General features: G+C 39.8%; 1 long non-coding RNA gene across 2 annotated transcripts in view; it reads left to right on the top strand.

Moving 5' to 3' along the window:
- The window catches only part of LOC112944535, a 64,525-nt gene that overhangs the window by 19,836 nt on the left and 28,955 nt on the right, over positions 1-15,734 (top strand). The window contains exon 1 of one of the 2 annotated variants that reach the window (XR_003248786.1): positions 3,646-3,688. The exons of the other annotated variant lie outside the window; for it this stretch is intronic. This is a non-coding gene — a long non-coding RNA (uncharacterized LOC112944535). Of the gene's footprint in view, positions 1-3,645; positions 3,689-15,734 lie in introns of those variants that run through there. 2 annotated transcript variants of the gene reach the window in all.

The raw sequence follows: 15,734 nt of genomic DNA, 5'->3' as shown, positions 1-15,734 counted from the left end.
TTTAGGATTATAATTTCGGAGTCCAGGGTCAGGAAAATGAAGTATAGCTTTACACAGCAAACTGTGATGAGGACCATGGCTGAAAGGCAAAGATGGTACAGTACAAATACAGTGACCATCACCTTTCTATACAGAGGAGAAACTCAAATTTGAGTTTGTATTTCTAAATGAGCTTAAAAGTATCAAATGACCCACGCTGAAACTGAGCTTCTTATTTTGGCACTGTAAAAGTCATATTCTCCTATCCTTTACAGTCATATCCAGTACAATAAATTACTTTTTAGATCACCAGTGAGTTGTAAAATATTGTCAGGGTAGTAGGTGACTCCACTGTAGTAACATCAATAAATAATTACAGAAAACTACAAGTAGAGAGCAGAAGGAAGAGAGGCTCCCCAGTTTATCTGGTAAGCTGTCAGACTTGGTCCTTATAACTCAAAATAGAAAGGTACAATAAGCTTAACAGATCATTCTACCTCAGTTTTATATCTTTTCATAGCTAACTGTGTTCTTGGGGTGTCCATTACACACATTTGACACAACCTTGGCATGTTCTCTTACAAATAATATATGCATGTACTACTTGAAATTTTCATGCCAAAAGAGGAGTGGAAAAAAAAAGGCTATGATGGCAGTGGTTGATTAAGCTTTATTGTGTAAATTGAAGTATATAAAAATAAGGCTTTTTGTTCCTCCAGCTGCTGACTATTCAAGGAATCACTTCGAAGTGCCCTGTTTCACCAACCAGCCAAACTGATGTGTTTTTAGTAGTTTTTTTAACATTGCTTTTTTTTTCCTAACAATGTAAGACGGTCAGAAAGAGCTTATTTTTAGTCTTGGTGTCATGCTTTAATTGTCACCCAGCAGTTTGGGGACTTAGAACTGAACCTAGCACCATCAGTTGGTTTAGGACCTGTGCTCAGGGTTCTCACCTTGGCATGTTGATACCCAGCTGCACAGATTTCTGGCAAGTACTGCTCCAGCAAATAATGCAACTGAATCATAATGCAGAAGAGAGAATTTTAGAGGTAGTCCAAGAATGTAATGTAATAACTCCCGGGAAGAAGCAGTGTAATTTTGCTCTGAAGTGATTTCATTTCAAGATGTACATTATGAAAATTAATATTAGAATTTTTAAAAGTCATTTTAATATTTAAGGACTTGTATAAACACACATTCTTTTATAAATGCTTTCAGTTAGATTTTGCACTCCAGTTTGAGTTTGTCCATTTTATGCTTATATATATTTTATTAAGTTAAGACTTCATTTACCACAGAGCAAATATGCTGCTTTAGCACCTTACCCTGTAAAGTTTATTTGGCCACTTCATACTGACACTTTGAAAAATGACTACTGTAAGAGAAACCATGATGATAAAATATTTATCATGTTTTTTTATTGATAAACAAACACTTTGTGGTGACGAAGGACAGAGTATAATGAAAAGCAGTGGTGTTGCTCTTCTCTGCCACACAGCCCTTCGGGGCAGCGGAGCCCTTCCTCTTCAGAGGAGCTGGTGGTAGCAGCGATGATGGTTAAGGGCTCCATGTATCCCTCAGCAGAGCTTTTTGGTGTAAGCTTGTGTATTGGGGGAGGCCAGGAAAACCCTCTGGCTGGTTAATGGTGTGTGTTTAAAGGCAGAGCCTTTAGGTATTGCTCTTTTGCAGTTGGCTGTACCCCTGCAGTGACTGCTTGGCTGTGGAAGAGGCTGACTAGCTAGTTGGGCAGTGGTAGCTTTTCCCTAGAGTTGGAAAGTTCAGCGTTTCTGAGAAATTAGGCTCTGTGTTATGAGCTATACGTTAGTGTGGAATGCAGGTCACATTAAAATGCAGCGAGAATATATAATGGAGGCAAAGATGCACAGGAAAGGATGAACTGAGCATAATTGGCTAATAACTGCTGGCAAACTCGGTTGTGAGTCATACTTGGATGTGGGAGACTGACTATAAAAGATATCAAACAGATGTAGAGTAATTTTTAAAATTTCAGAGAAGTAGCATTAATCCCCAAACTGTAGTAAGGATTCCCGGATGCCTACTTTGCATATAGCTCATCAAGCAAAGCCATATCTTTTCATAAAATGATAGTATGTTCAGCCTCGTGTGTGATTTTTTTCAGCTGTGTCCAACAAGCTATTACTAAATACATTTAACTTGTAATGATTTTTGTGAGGGAGTGGGAATGATTTTCCAATCAGTTGAGGAAAGGAGTTTTTGAAAACTATAGTGTATTGAAATAAGTAAAGATTTCTTATTTAGCCCTTGATGCAGCCGTCGTTCCTAGCAGAGGCAGCTAGGATGCGATTGCATCACCCACGCTTTTCTGCTTAAACATCTAGAGAGTCTTGGTATAAACAAAGCAACTTTTTGCTTATTTAAGCAAATAGCAAAAGGAGAATCCTGGGATATTCAGTTCTGGAACTTATACTTGTTTCCAATTGAGCAATCTTTCTTTTAATAGCAACATTCTTCTGCATCTATTAGGAAATTTATAGAGGAGGAAATCAAGACAGAAAAACCAAGTAGTGTGAATGGGTCAGGTAAACAGTTACAAACAGCCCAAGGTATTTGCTTGCAGCAAGTACTGGGTGGCAACTCTTATGCATGGTATGTGCTGGCAAAAATAAAATTGGTGCTCCTGTTTCCCAGATAGATTTGTAGTTGCTTAGGGTTCAGTTTTCTGATCTGACCTCTTTGAAAAACTAGTTCATGAGAACTGCCGTGTAAGAACAGGGTGTTGTAGTTGTATAAATTCCACAATTTCCAAAAAGATAAGTGGAGATTTTGTACTCAGAGGGCTTTTTATTCTGAAACTCTCATAATGCTTAGGTGTTCTGCATGCTGTACGGCACTAATGATTAGCTTCTGATACCTATTCATTCACCCAGTTTGGATTTTCATTTTTTCTTGCTTTATTTGTATGTATGTAGTAGTATATTCCTACTTTATTTTTCTATTTCTGAAGAGTTTTATTGAACCAGTATGCTTTCACTGATCAGATAATGACCAAATCTTAAGGCAGCTTGCCATACATGATCTTAGTCATTCTTTAATTGCACATTATTCATCTTTTCTCGCCAGCTTGTTTGTTCTTGTCTGTAAATCATACTTAGATGAGCTTTGACTTTGCTGCAATTTGTTTTGGACCAAAGCTACATTGCTTAAAAATGATATAACATTATACAGATTATACAGCAGCTTATCTTCAGAATAACACTGCTGTCCAAATATCACCCAACAGCTACAATCTCTACACTCACTGTCCCCATCTACTGTTTGTTTTCTCTGTCAAAATATTAGCACAAGCCTAATAAGAGAGAAGGAATGAAGCAGTTGACCATTAGGAAAAATGGATAGCATCTTATTTGGGAGGAGGACTTAGGCTGTGAAAGGTGCTCCCACATGCTAATGGTTACTGCTTGTCTTCACATGATTATGGCTAATGGTACAACTGATGGATTTCATGTGCTGCTTGTTAGTTTATATGTAGTAGTTGCAGCTGGGTCATGTTTTTCTGCTTAAGGTTAAGCTTCTTCCAGACATGCAGCAGGAGAAGCTTGTGGGGGGAGCCCTTACAGCCTGCCTGGCTCCATGTGGGGACTATCACCCGCTCTTCGCTCAGCCTACGCAAAGCCAAGCCTTTGCAAAGGTCTTACTAGAAGGGCTGAGCCAACAGATCTAAGCAACTGTAAGTAAAGGAGGCTGTGCTGAATGCTGTCTTGTATGCCTTGGAGAGGGAATGCTGATGAATGAGCTAGTGTTTTTTTCCAGAATTGGTCATATTTTAAAATACTAACTTCATTTTCACTGATTCTTAGCACATGTAAGCTAGGAAATAAGGAAATAAGCTATGTTGTGATTTTTTTTCTAGCAGAATAATTAATGTTTTATATAGGGCTTGAGGGAGCTGGTTCCTGGATAATAAATTCATTATCTCAGGAGGGAAAAAAAAGGGAAAATCCCTCTAATGCAAGCTGTGGGTCAGAGTTGAATGGAGGAATGAGGAGCAAAATTATAAAATTATAGATTGATTTTTGTTTTCTTCCATTGATTGATCTGGCACATGATGCCTGTAGTGATACGTACGTGTTTGAGAAGTACACAGTTTCCCATTTTGATGGAATAAAGCTAACAAATGGAGGTGTCTGCTTAGTGGAAAATAAATAGTCAACTCCAAAAAATAAATGGATAAAAAATGGATTAAGTTACTTGAGTAAAAAGGATTTAGACCATGCTGATAGGGCAACAGCCATGAAAGAGACCTTCACAATTCATACTTTTGACACCTTAGATGTGGATTTTGCCTGTGCAGAAGGAAATTTTAAGTGTCCACCCACTTTGGGTGAAATGCCCTTCACTTAGTCAGTAGCCATTCGGGGACTGGGGGAGGTGGGAGTGAGACTAGCTTGGGATCGCTGTTGGGAATATCTCCTTGCGGTGTGTGCTGGGGGTCGGCTGCCCTGCCCCTGAGTTTGCAGCCTGGAGTGGTTCAGGGGAACTTGCTTTTTGCAACACAGGTGAAGAATCTGTAGCTGTTTCTTAGTAGCGTGAACTAGCAAGGTGTGAATGTTAGCTCCTCTTAGCTGTTCCCACATCCACGTTGTTAATTGATTGGACTCAAAGGAACTCGTTATTGGTTAACTTAAACATAAGAGGCTGAGAGCTGCCTTGCCTCCTCCAGGTTTTTAGACCTTGCTTGGTTCATGTTGCAATCAACAGGATCAGTGTTGGGAATCTTGGTAGGTCTGTACCTCAGAGATGTGCTCAGCGCTTCTCCAGTCGCAGGGTCTGTGGCGTCCACCTTCAGCTCCTGGAATCCAGGATAACAGAGCCTGGAGGCAGCCCAGACCCTTCTGTGCCAACAACTGCTTCCACCTATTGTGTGTCCTTTCTTGGGAGCCAGAAATGTTGGTGGCTTAATGACTATCAAAGACAGGTAGCACATTCCCAATGACAGTCCCTGATGACTTTTTGCTTTTAAGGTTTAACTCCTCTAACTTATAATTTGGCACCTATGGTTTTATCTGTGAAACCAATTACAGGTGGAAGTGGTTGCACTTAGCCATGCAGATACCTGCTGCATGGTCACAATCAGTGATTAGGGCCTAAATGGAGCAATTGCACTTACCATTAATTGCCTGCTTGATTGATTGTTTCTAAGGGGGTGTATTTTCAGTGCTGCTAACAGAACTTTCTATGATGAGAGGCTTTGCTGTGCTACAAGCAGCTGGCTTGTGTGCAGTGTGTGTACTCACACGTGTAACACAACTTAAATGTTTTGACCTTTTTTTCTCTTCAGCTCTCTTATTTGGGTCATGGGAGCGCAACTGAGCCAGCCAGAAGTCCCCTTTCCCCTCACCAAGCTGTTCTCAGCCTTGCTTGTTGATTTGACTCTCACCAAGCTGTACACATGTGAATCTCATCAGAGAGATCAGATCACAGATGGGAGAGAACTAGGCAGCCTAATAACTCAAGGAGAATAGGGTAGAAAATGCTGTATGTCTATTTTCTGCAGGCTTTTAAGTGGCAATGGATAATATATGCTGTGTTTTTAATGCTGATAAGGTAGGTGGTATTGCAGGAGCTTGAAAGGAAAGCTTTTAATATAAATGTCAGCACAATCTTTGCATACTTCTGCACAGTTCAGTGGAATATGAAAAGACACACTGCATCCTTCTCTGTAGGAAGCTAGTCTTCCTTGCATGCTTTTACTCATCCGTGGCAGTGTCTCAGTGTCTCACAGGGGTAGTGCGACTACCTTTGCCAACTTTCAATTTTCAAGCGATGCTGAATTTGCAGCCATACCATGCAGCTTATCATACATCCATCCCATCAACATGGAAAGCTATTTTCCAGTGCTAACAGGAATTTTATACTGCACTGATGAGCCCAGTGTTATACTAAATCCAGCCTAGCTGCATTGCTTTTGCCAAGGAAGAGGAAAAAATGCTTCCGTGACTGTTCTGCTTCACCAGCTTTTCTAACCATTTTAAGCATTTGGATATTAGAACATTTTGACTACATTTGCATAAAATAAATGCTCCTCATGAATTCTGTAGTTCATGCATTAGATGATTTTTATACTGCATTTTGGGTGCAGTACTACATGCCAGTAGTGCTCCTCAACTTGATGAAGGCAATGGGATTCTATCTGCTCTGTAGATTTATATGCCAGTACAACACAAGGGAACACTTGGGTGCTGGTCATCAGTAAGTTGTTTTTTTGGGAGATAGAAGCTGCTCTCTTCAAATCTTCAGAAGAACTGAAGATTTGAGTGATGTAAATCTGGAAAGAGTCTCTGAGATGGACAGGTCTCAAACTTCTGGAGGAAAGTGTGATTCTGGATCATGAATGGCCCTGAGCCTTGGTGGCATAGTGAAGGCAGAGCAGGTGGGGAAAGGTTGTAGATGCTCTGCCCGTAAGGCAGAGTGGATGAAGTAGCTTCTTTGCATCCAGGTCCTCTTCAGGTGCTGAGCACGTGAGGAGATGGCTTGGCCAGGGTCTCAGTTCATTTCTTCCATGCTCTGTGTGTTTATCCTCCTTCAGAATGTCGGGACCTAATTCTCAAGTTCTCAGAAGCTAGTGATCATATTTTAAAATGGTTTTAGTAATTCTTTAAATGAAACAGATACTTCTATGATTTTGGTCTTTTGAATTAGTTAAGCTGTACAAGTAGACACAGTCAATATATATTTGATATTTCCTTTGGCAGATCTCTAGTTTTGACTCATGGCTAGAAACTCTCCTTAAAATGTTAGTGATACATGTAGAATAATCCATTACTTCCATTCCCATTTAATTGATTTAATAAGAATAATTTGTTTTGGTCCTCTCAGTTCATAATTTCTCTCTATTCGATAATTTTATTGTCCACTATATTTTTTCTTCTCTGGATGTGATTCATCACTTTCTCCCTATTTTCATCCTGTTGGAATCTGTTGTGGACATTGTGCCTTGAAAAATATTCTTTAACAACACTTTTCTAAAACTTAAGTACTAGCTGTAATCAGAATACATTGATAAGGTGAAACATTTCTCAGTGCATTAAAAACTTGGAATCATCTAAAATTTGAAAAGCTTTATTAATTTCTATATGATGTTTTAAATCATGGTTATTAGCTGCATAAGTGTTTTGTTTGCAGTCATACTTTACTTTTTGGTTTAGTATTTACATTGTTAAAGTTTCTACCTGCTGCACACTTCAGGTAAGTCTTCAATTTATGTTGCTATTTGGACTGTAGAGCTTCTTTGCACTTCCAGGGGATTTTTTGTGCATCTTGGAAAGCCAGTGTTGGCATATTTATTTATGAAACAAAGTTGGAGAGTTGTTCCAGTAGTATATATTCTACTTTTTTTTCACTCGATAATAGCAGCTTAGAGTCCAGATCCTTTAGCTGTCTTTAGCATTTATCCTATAAGGAGCTTGAAAAGGTTAGTATGTGATGGATCACTCCCCTTATCTTCAATATATGGACAACATATACAATTAGCATTGTTTTGCAAGAGCATTTTCTCATGAACCTAACACATTAGAAAATAGTTTCAGGAATTAACTAAATGAATAGCCTTTAAAAGCCACAGTGAGATGCAATACCTGTATTCTAGGGAAGACAGGGGGGTGGGGAAAATCTGTATTTTGGCCTTTTGTGAGAAAGAGGAACTTTTTATTTCCTTCCCTGATAAAGGGCCTGCAGAGAAGCTTGGGGACACAGCTGGAGTTTGTTTGAAGAGCATCTGAGCTGATAGCCTCAGGGAAGCCTTTTGTAGTGGGATGAACTAACTTTGATTTTGCCCCTCTGCAAAGCCAGCTTTGGCTCCTGGCACTGCCCTGTAGCCTGTGGAGCACAAGCCGGTACCTTTCTGTACCTCTGTTAGAGGCATTTTTCTTCAGGCTTAAAAATACCCTGGCAGTTGAGAGATTTTTTTTTTTTTTTTTCCTGGAAGTGTTTCATTTATTTTATTAGACCCACTGTGGGCATCCCCCTGCCCCCTTAATCTCTTTCACTCAGGCTTGGGAAAGGTGTTTTTAGCAGAACCCAATTGAAAAATTCATGAAAAACACTAATAGAAAGAAATATGCTGTGGGATATAACTGCTCCAAGCAACAGCAGACTGGGAGGTGACAGTGAAGGACCTTGCCAGGTAAACCTGCCGCTAGGGGAGAGGGCAGCCTGGGCAGGGGCAGTGGTGGAGCAGGGCTGGGGACACAGGTTACAGCAGGCCATGGCCCCAGCTACGTTGGGAAGTGGCAGCGGGGAGGAATGGCTCCAGTCACAGGAAAAGTGGTTGTCTTGGAGAAAACTGGGTTGGAGACTGGGAAGTCCAGGGAGGCGAGGAACTTGTGTTGCCCGTGCAGTGCTCTGCTATGTGAATGAACTGAGGCTCTGTTAATGAGGGAGGCATTAATGCCCATCTGTGCAGCCAGCAAGGCACGAAGGAAGAGCTATGAGCTGGACCTGAGTTGGTAAAGAGCACAGGCAACCCGGGTACATCCCTATGGCAAAGATTTCAAGCCCCGAGGAGAAAGTTTGAGACTGATAATCTTAAATAATATCAAATATAGACCTCAATTTGTTTAAAAAAGGAAATGCTGTTTTGATAGGTTCTTGAGATTGTGTGCTTTGAGACTGTCTTGGCTCTACAACAGTGTGTTTTGGGACAGTGTACAAAATCAAGGAAGGATCAGTACCTGAGGAAGCATCGTCCTTCTCCATAAGGAAGGGAACCCAAATATTGTCAGAAAGGAACTACATCCTTATACTCATTAACTCATCGTAAGACTCATTTTCTGGCAAGTATATTTTATTTCAACATGGCAATTAAACGCAGAAGAGCTTCCCACAATCAAGAAATTGCTGAATATTTAGAAAATATTTCACTAAATCCAAGTTAAATGTTTCCTCAGACGTGGTAGAGCTTCTCTCCTAGATGTGTACGTTTTTGTGGCTTTAAAAGAGCTCTGGAAGTGTGAGCACGGGCTGTGTACAAACTGTTTCTATACTTCACTGGAGTTGAGGTAAATAGCTTGTTTAGCCAGGGCCCAGCCAGTCTTTCAATCATGCTGTCAGAATGGCCTTTTAAAAAAATAGGGAGAGGAAAGAAACAAAACATAAATAACAAGCTCTTTCAGGCTAAACTCTTTACTTTCAGATACCTGATTATTAGCAGGCTTTTAAAGGAATTGTAACTTGCTGCAGATTTACTGCTTTCTTCCCTTGCGTGTGTCTGGAAGTGTCTAGCTCTCCTATTGATGTGCTATGAGCAATTCTGCAGGCGAACGTGATACAGCACATGGCTCCATGCAACAGAAGTATATGCGGCTTGAATATTTGGAAAGTGTGTGCCTCCGAATACCAAAATTATAATTCATCTGGGTTATCACAGTCTTCAAATACTGCTCATGTGTTTTACTGCAGTTAACAAACAGGATATAGCAGTTTATTCTTTTAGTCAACATTTTCTTTTATTTTACTATCTTCTACAATAGCAAATCTATTGGGTATTTTCTGTTGTTGAAAAAAAAGTATGTGCAGCACCTGTCATTTTGTTAATGCAAAATGTTCTTGTTTATGTTTCCCTTTAACTTTCCAATATATGATATTCCCAAACTATTTCATATACTCTGTTCCTTCAGGCACAGAAAGCTCTCTGCTTGCCTTTTGCTGAGGCAAGGAACAGTATTTACCCTGCGTGGCCAATTTCTTGTTTGTAGCTGCATGCAAACATCCCTTGGTGCTTCTCCATGCCGAGCTGGAGTGCTGCTGGCTGAGCACCTTGCAGTTTGGTTGACCAAGTATGTGCACCACTCAAGAAGTGGTGTGGAAGACGTAGAGGTTTCTCGTGCTGCCGTTTCAGGTTGAAATGGAAAAAAAATCCATTTCCATTCCCTTTTTGTATGTGAAAGGAGAACTTGCAATTTATGGATGCAAAAAAGAACATGCACCTTAACTAGACTGGCTAGAAGTACCTAGAGCTTCTCTGAGTAATTTCTCTGCTGATGTATTCCAGCAAAGGAGCTCTTTACGGATGTGTGTAACCTTGTCTCTTCTCTGTTGACTTTAAGCTGTGGAAGCTGTTAGAAACTGTCCAACCTCTTCTACTGCTGGGCTTAAGCATCGCAGTGTCTTCTAGTGCAGCTGAGGCTGGACAGTGATTGAATGTCATCTGGCACTTATTAATATGAATGTTGTCGTTTGTCATCTCAGACATCACTGTCACTTTGTCATTACAGTTTGTGTTATATTGGCTCACAATGTTGCTAGCTTTCCATTCTTCAGCCCTCATGTATATTCATCGACTTTATAAGTTAATATTTAGTCTCAAGAGAAAGGATGTGTGTGTGTCTCGATACTTGTGATGTATTGCAATAGTGCACGTTTTCCAGGGAGAAGGAGTAATTGTACCTTAGATCATGAAGCAGTGAGCTGAATTGCTGGTTCTTTGTTACGTGGAGTAAAAGATCTGCAAGGCTGTTGTGTGAACAACAAGCTTTTGGTCTCCCAACTTGTTTGGGTTATTATGGTATAGCAATATTGTGGTATAGGCAGGAGAATATAGTCTTTCTGAAAAATATTTGATGTATAGTTCTACCTTCAGAAAGTTAAAAGGAGTTGCCAGCAACTAAAATAATTCTGTTCTTCCATTATCTTGAATTAGGGGATTTTATGCTGTGGGCTTCTGTTTTGTGGTTGAAATAAAAGGAAGTAACTGTTTGAATAACAGAGACAGGTGGAGGGAGAAGGAGCACTCGCTGAGGATGGGTTTATCTCAAAATAGCTACCAAACATTGTTGGGTTTTGCATAGAACTCACTGCGCTATCAGCAGATGTTGGTTTTGGAGATGTCCAGTGTTGGCTAAAATCATGTGAAACTTGAAATAGGAGCTTAGAGGGTATCTGTAAAAGCCCTAGCTGCTGACTGAGGCTCTTGCATGAGAGGAGAAGGCTGTGAGTGGCTGAAGGGGAGGCAGACAAGGGACAAGGAGGAGATACCTGGGCTGGGCAAAGCAGCTGGCTTGAGCTCGCCTGGGAATGCCGCCTTCCTGGGGAATGGGAAAGTGCAGTACTCGTGTTGCCCAGCTGTGACATATCGTGCAAGGTGAAGCTGAAAAGTCTTTTCACATGTGCATAGACAGAATGGTGTACAAATATTTATTATGCACTCATTAATACTTCTAGGCCATATGTATGAGGTGTTTTGTGGTTGAGAGTTTTCTCCCGTTATTATTTTGAGTTTTGTAGCTTTCTCAAGGAATGAAAGCCCAAAGGAATGCTGGAAGGCAATGAATCCATAGCAATGTTGCTTTTCATTTTCTTCCTAGAACCTTTACAGTATCAGTGATCTGTATTTATTGTGCTGAGAAAAGATTGTTATCTGATGGTTTTTTCCCCCATCTTTTTGCTACAGATGAAGAAAATACTAGAATATCGTCCTTGTTTCTGTTGTGCAGGCAGAACTGCCTTTCTTGCCTTTTCCTAGACTATGCCATCTTGCTACACGATCTGCAAAAACAGCTTCCCATAACTTAATTAAAATCCAGGTTACTGGCTTATTGCTAAGTCACCTTAATTTTATTGTTCAGCTTTTGTAGTTTGCTCCATTGTTTACTATGCAATGCAATAAAGCAGTAGAAGTTCATTATAGTATCCAATAAATAATAAGATAAAGTGTGAAACATAGCAATAAAAATGATCAATAGAAAAATAATTAAATTATTATGGCTAGCATATAATTTTAACCACTGTTTTTTCTTTGAATTTGAACACTTGGATATTTGGACAAAGGTTTTGGGGAGCAGATATATATTTTTTGACTGTGGGTATGGAAATGTTTTTGTTTCCATTTTATTTTCTATGATTTCATCTTATTTTCCACAGTGAGTTAATGTTTATCTGTAGTAAGGACATATTTGGCATGTGAGATAAGGAGCTATCTTCTTGAGAGGACTTCTGGTTTTTGTATAAGCTATATATATATATTTTATATTCTCATGTTATTAAAGCATATATACATTTGAAGTGTCAGTTTATACATTTAGTCAGTTTTCTCTGCTAACTTATCAGCAAGCCTGTGATGCTTGTGAAACAGCAGGTATCCTTACTTAAGAAAACCCTTAAGTAGAGGACATGTACTTAAATACAGTTGAGCTGACCTTTGCTTCTCCAGGTGGGTGTGAACAGCCATGCTGGGTGTCCTCAGCACCCAGGAATTCCTCCCCTAGGGAAAAAGAGGCTTGGAAGCTCAACGGTGTGAGCTGTGAGGATGGAGTGTGGGGTTCATTTGGGGCAACCAGAAGTTGAAGGGTGAGACTGTATCACGTGCTGAGAAGTAAAGAGTTTTAGCAAAGGTAGAGGGCCTCTAAGATTTGGCAAATGCTGCATTATTTTTGTGGAATAAGATAAGATCAAGTACTTGAATTGCCACATTTCAAAGGCAAGTGTGTGGATATATCTGTGCAAAAGGGATGCTTAATAACAGAGACACAAGGTAAAGAGTAAACTCACTAAACTTGTCTTGGATTTGAGTAAACTTGCTTTGGAAGGGGCTGATGCACTCTGTGACTCTTAGAACTCTGCATCAGTCAAGTTACTGATTCTCTAGGGTGTTTATGCATTTTTTTTTGTTTTGGAAACTTTTTATGGAAATGTGCAGATTTATCATGAAGATGCTTCTTGAAGGGGGAAGTTGTTATATCAGCCTTTTTTTCTTCCTATTTCTGATATCTATATTTACTTTGAAGTGTTTGGAACTGTTGATAGGGCTGGTGATAGAAATCACCATATTGGGACATACTGTCCCAGTAGCTTGACAGTTTTATTACCCAAAGGGAACAGTAACCTTTTAAGCACACGAGGAGAGACCGCTGTACACTGCGTTGGTTGTCTCAGCCGTACAACTGGAAAATATGGCCCCCTTTCCTCATCTCAAAATCTACTTTCTTCTCTCTCAATTGAGCTATTAACATTTTGGAAGCCATTAGTGCGTAGCAAGTCTTGCACTTTCTCCTGCAAATAATATTGCATGTTTCTGTCTGGAAAGCACCTCTGAATACATATCCTCTCGTGGCTTTGCATTTGTGGGTCTGGGAGCTGTTTCCTTGCACAAAGAGGACAGAAACCTTTCCAGGTTATTTTTCTCCCGTGGGGCACAGAGCAGCTCCTATGTGCCACGCAGGAGACAGGCTAGTCCTTGCACTGGCACTCGTGCACATTTACTCCATTTAGTCCTTTGGCTGCCCTGTTGGATGCTAATCTATAATGGGAAATATTATTGCTAGAACTTGAGGAGGCAAAAGGTGACTGACTAAACCCCTTTTTTGAACCTGATAAGAGAGGTATTAGGTTTTGTTAATGCCTCTACTTAGAGGAAAACCCCTCCTATAATATATTGTTTTAATAGCAGATATACTGTCTCAGGAATTCATAAATAACTGATTATGTATCAGTTATACATAACTGATATTAAATGTCACTGCTCAAATATGACAGATGTCAAAAAAGTCCACATATGAATCTCGGATGGTCTGGGGAACATGTGAGCAGGGGGAGCCCATGGTGTGGGGCTAGCAGTGAGTGAAGAACCTGCCCAGAGGAAAGGAGGTTTGGGGAAAAAAGGACTTGTTTCCCTCCACTTGTGTTCTCCAGCCCCTCTGCAGGGTCTGTGCATTTTTGCACAGTCTTTTCAGTGATTCTGGTGGAGTGTTTTTGCTGTATTTGATCAATATTGAGGAAGTGAATACAGTGCTGGATTTGCTTAAACATATTCTTCCTGTCTCAAGTGAAAAAATATTTGTCATATTAGATTTCTTATACCATTATAGTATTAGCCTTGGAACAGGGGTGAAGGATTCCCCTTGAGACTGTCTTAAAATGTTTTAATGCCTATTGTGATTTCTTAAAAAGGAAATTCTGTAGAGGAAATGTTAGAACTGCTCTGTATGAACAGCTCTAATTTCTGGTTGACTTTCACTGGGATGTGATTTGTGCAAACAGAATGAAATCCTGTTCACTACACAAGTGAAAACTTGAAAAAGGGCAAGAAAAACACAAAGGAACCTAATGTCGAGACTGGGAACAACACTGAAAGTGGCAATATAATTTTGTACAGTTACAGTCAGTGTTCTGTGAACAATGTGTTTTTTCCCTCCTAATGAAAGCTAATTGCATCAGCCAGGCACTGTGTGCAGTAGATGTATAGGCCACGGGGCTGAGAAAAAGGGAAAACAAAACTTGCTTTATCCACAGATGTCCCTGTTTCAGGATTCTCCTGATTCCACCTAGCTAAAAATCAAGGTCTGCTGTGGCACTTGTTAAAATAAACCTCAGGTAAACCTCATTTTCTGCCCCTAGCCGGTGGGCCGTTTTTCCCAGTACGTATTTGTACTTCTATAAATTAGCAATGAAGCATTTGGTTGGTATATTTAAAAATGAAAAGATCAACAGAATATGAGAGAGATTGTGCCTGGGAAACACAGGACTGCAAAAACTAGCTGCGAATCTCTACCTAGGAGCCTTCTATCTGGATTTGGGAGGGTTTTCAACCTCTTGGTAAAAAGAAATTTCAAGGGGTAAAAAGTCATACCAGTTTCTTAAATCCAAATTCAGGATTTTGAGCATAAAAAAAACCCGCAAATATCTATAGTTTGTTTAAAATGTATTAAGCTACAGCTAATATTTTAACCATGCATCATCTTTAATCAATCCTGAAAGCTGTATTTTGTTGCAAATATGAAGTAATTTATCTTAATAAGACATTTATTCAATTTAAAAGGAAATGTTTTTCACTATTTAGCTCTCAAAAGCAATTTATCATGCTTTAATTAGTTCATTCATCTTTCATGGTTTTTAGGCTATTTTTCTTTACAACATTATCTATAAAGTATTAAGGAAGTATCATTTTTCCTCCTCAAAACTCTTCAATAGTTTTTTGTTGTACATTTGGATCAGAATGTGCCTGTTGCCTGTGGAAGTGCAGTGTTACCGTGTGAGGTAGCTGGGCGCCTGCGAGTGACGTGGGTTGAGACACGGGCAGTGTGTGCCGGTTCTCCATGGATCTTCCTGCTCCACGGGCCTCACGTGGAGCGGTCGGGTCAAATGCATGAGGTGTCGCTCTGACCTATGCTGAGCGCTCTTCCTTCCAGCAAGATTTTGGAGGTAAGGCATGAAGGAGATTGGAAGTGTAACGTCAGTTGAATGGGGGAGTTGAGGCCATACACTATGTTTAATTTTACAATTACAATTTTACAATTTACAAAGGAAAACCCCTAGGAGCATAAAAATATGAAAAGCACTATTCCTCCTTCTCGGTATCCAATGACCTGTATTATTCAAGATAATAAATCTCAATTAAGAGAGGAAGACAGAACATATTCCTAGATAACATTTTTATCTTAAAGATTTTGCTTTCTTGATGACCTTTTACTAGATTCAGAGCTTGTTCTATGGAGCGATCCCTTAGGTTTAGCTCCGGTCAAAGAAACAAACTCCTTTTAACTTTCAAGAGAGGTTTGGGACAGTGTGTCTAAATAGTCAGACACTGAGCAAGAATCCTGTACATTTTGTGTAAGCATCTTTATCAAAAGCCTGATCTCCTTCCTGAATTTGAGCACAAGTCTTAGTGTTGGGCATTGCTATGGGAAGCAGTAATTCTGTGCTTTACAGGCTGAGTTGCATCCATATCTATCTTTACTGTTCTGTCTGTGTCTGGGAGAGCCCCTGTGGGTAGAAACCCAGAA

Source organism: Nothoprocta perdicaria, unplaced genomic scaffold (assembly GCF_003342845.1).
Source record: "Nothoprocta perdicaria isolate Ctin4 unplaced genomic scaffold, notPer1 scaffold_17, whole genome shotgun sequence".
NCBI classification, from domain to species: Eukaryota; Metazoa; Chordata; class Aves; order Tinamiformes; family Tinamidae; genus Nothoprocta; species Nothoprocta perdicaria.
The sequence above is the reverse complement of the archived record's forward strand: the minus strand, read 5'-3'. Positions and strand labels throughout refer to the sequence as shown.